This window comes from Pygoscelis adeliae, unplaced genomic scaffold (assembly GCF_000699105.1).
Source record: "Pygoscelis adeliae isolate BGI_AS28 unplaced genomic scaffold, ASM69910v1 Scaffold216, whole genome shotgun sequence".
NCBI lineage: Eukaryota > Metazoa > Chordata > Aves > Sphenisciformes > Spheniscidae > Pygoscelis > Pygoscelis adeliae.
In genome coordinates, this window is record NW_008825073.1 from 3,897,770 (window position 1) to 3,900,968 (window position 3,199).

A 3,199-nucleotide genomic window follows, 5' to 3' on the forward strand; every position below is an offset into this window, starting at 1 on the left:
GGGTGCCGAGGCTCGGCTCGGGCGAGGAAGGCCCGAGGCGCAAACGCTGCAGCAGGGAAGCGGGACCGCTGCATTTAACGGACCCCCGTGGGTCTCTCCGCGCGTACGGGGTCCCATCGACTTTACGGCCGGCTTTTCCCTACCACGGCCGAGCGGGGTGCAGAGCCCCGAGGCAGGGACGTGACCGCCACCGGCCCTTGGCCGCCTGCAAACCCACCCCGTCCATCTCCCCTTCCCACCAGCGACGGGACGGGAAAGCCCGTCCCGGCCAGGGCGGCAGGGGTCCCGTCAGCCCAGCGCCCGGGGGAGGAAGGCCCCGCTCACTGGGTGGCAGGCGGTTTCGGCCTCCGGTGACCCATTTCTCAGCTCATTAACCCCGAGAAATGTCGGCACAAAACTTCTTTGGTTTCGAGATCCTTCCCGGACGAAAAGCCGGTGGGGTCGGCCTCATTACTTGTGCTGCAGGAGCACTGGGAAGGCTGAGCCGAGGTCAGACCCTCGCCTGGTTATACGCTGGAGAGAGAGAGACATACATATACTGTGCATACATAGATATGCATAGCAAGAGGACATAAAGCTGCCAAGGGAACCTCGGCAAGGAAATCTGAACTTTCAGGGATGCGAATAGAAGGATTCAGGTGATTTAGCTAAACTCATGCAAGAAATCAGTGATGCAAGCACCAGCACCCGCGGTTCGGTCACTCGGAGCCCCAGCTTCTGCCCTACCTGCGGCCCAGCCCTTCCCGCAGCGGAGAGCCGCTCGGCTGCTGCGTGGCCTTCAGCTGTCGGACCAGGACCTCCCCCCGCCACGGCTTTGCTAGGAGACGGTCCCTCTATACACATTCCATAGGCGCCTTTACGTGCCGTATGTGATGTCACTGGCTCGGTTCTAGTTTTAAATGGCAGATTTAGAACACCGGGCTTATCTTTGATCAATTACTTAGCCGGCTGGACGGAATGACACCCTGCATGGGATGAGGTTATGGCATTTGTGCCCTTTTTGGTCATTTCCACTCCGCAGTAATACTAAATCCCTTACACTTGCTGTCGTACAGTGTCTAAGTTTGCTTTTTGCCACTACACAGAACTAAAATGAGAGAGAATTTACTTTACTGTTCTGAGAAACTATGCCGAATGGGTAAGCCATGATGATTTTTGAAAAAAGTGCAGATTTAGTACCATGGTGACTCATAACAATGAGCATACCTTGGTTGGCAAAAAAAGGTTATGAAAGTATTTTAAGCTGCATTTTATCATAGGCAAATATATACAATAACCTTAAATAGCCGTGTCTGTACTTTAACTGACCGCACCCAGATATTTCCAGGCTGGCTCTCGGGTATTACGCCAAAGCAAGTTTTTAACCTTTTATCTCAAAAGAATCCACAGCAATGAAATAAGACCCTTGTTAAACATAAAAATCCCCAAACCAGCTGTTATTCTTCAGGGCCCTTGAAAACATCTTCAACGTCGCTTTCCCCTTGAGAACAGTTTTATGACTCCAGTGATAAAGCAACTGCAGCAATTACAAAGCACTTCGTAATTAAAGAATCCCGCCCATGAGCCGACTTCAGTTTATATCGTGGACACCAAGTTAGTTTAGAATAGTTTATATTCCTAGTTGTCAAAGGTATTTATATTTAAATGAGTTGATATTATTACATTAGTTTATTATTTATTTTGTTACTTATCATTTATCATTTACTATTATATTAGTTTATATTCCTAGCTGTCAAAATTAAAAAAAAAAAAGGCGATGAGACTTTTGTAACTTCCAAAACCCTCATAAACTCCAAGCACGGACCAATTCTCAGCTACAACAACTGCATTTTCCAGTTGCCTTGTTCTGGGCCACCGCAGCCGAGCCGGAGGCCAGCGGCCCTGAACAACCAGCACGCTGCCGGAGAGATGAACAGGACGGGAGCGCGCACGCTCAGCCTGTGCCAGGATGAAGCCCACAGCTCTGCCCAACCGTCGTATGTAGCTATTGAGTGATTAATTGGGCAAATTAATTAGTTAATGGTTCTGCTGCACTCTGGAAACACTGAATTACTAAGTGAATTACTAAGTCTCTCTCTTTTTCTTTCACTCTATATCACTAGGTAATTGCCAGCACCACGGCACGGCTGGCTAAGGGAATAGTGTTTAATATACAGAGAAAAGCTTGTGTCTGATGGCTGACAAACCCAATTTAATGTCAGGCAGGGAGAGCTGGATTTTCTTGGAATTGTGCCTTTACCTCTTTGCGCATTTGCGGGGAGGCAGATGTAAATCTGTGCCGTCGTGATGTCACCAGGCTGCTGTGAATGGCCACAGGCAGGCAGGCCAGGGACACGATCACAGGGCTGGCAGCAATGTATTTTTCAACAAGTCGAAAAGTGGCAGGAGACTGAATGAAGGAGAAGGACGTCTGTACGATGACATCCTGGGGCCGCTGAAGTTGCTGGGACTGAGTTCAGTAAAGCTGGGATTTCACCCAGAGCACTTTCGTTTGGAAATGAGGATTTTAAAGGTAACCTCTGAGGCCAGGTCTCCTCTGCCGATGGGGTGTACAAGAAACGCTCTCTAAAGCCTGGACTCTTGCTGCCTCCTCCTTCCTACTTTGGCCCTGATTCAAGAAAGCACCTAACGTATACATAAATGCATTTCTCATCAGCAAAGCTTTTGAGCAAACACCTGGTTTAAAGATTCGCTTATCTCTAATTCATTGGCTAAGAAGTAAGGTATTACTCAATAGGAGTTAAAAGTGGGATAATCTAGCTGTAAATCCTTATCATTTGTATCATTTATAACCAGAGCTTAGTCATCTTTTGACCAGTGACGCACAGCACTGATTTCTTGCTGAATAAAATTTTAGAAGCACAGCCAATTTTTCACAGAGGCTTGGAACTATGCCCTTTATTGGGTTTTATGAATGCAAAGCTCAAGGTCTGTAGCATGCAGCGGATAACCTAATGCAAGGTCATGTTTTGCTAGAATAACAGCACCTAAATCCTCAATTGCGACGATGGGGTCCAGCCCTTCTTTCAGATTTTATCAATTCTCACAGGGATTCTGATGTGCAGAACAAGTTCAAGCTGTGATAGCAATAAAGGCAGTTGCAAAATGCTGAAGATGACCAAGCTTGAAACTGTAAAGGTCAGATCCTGATCTACACTTCCCCAATTCTCACGTGTAGTTAGATCTGAGATATCCTGCG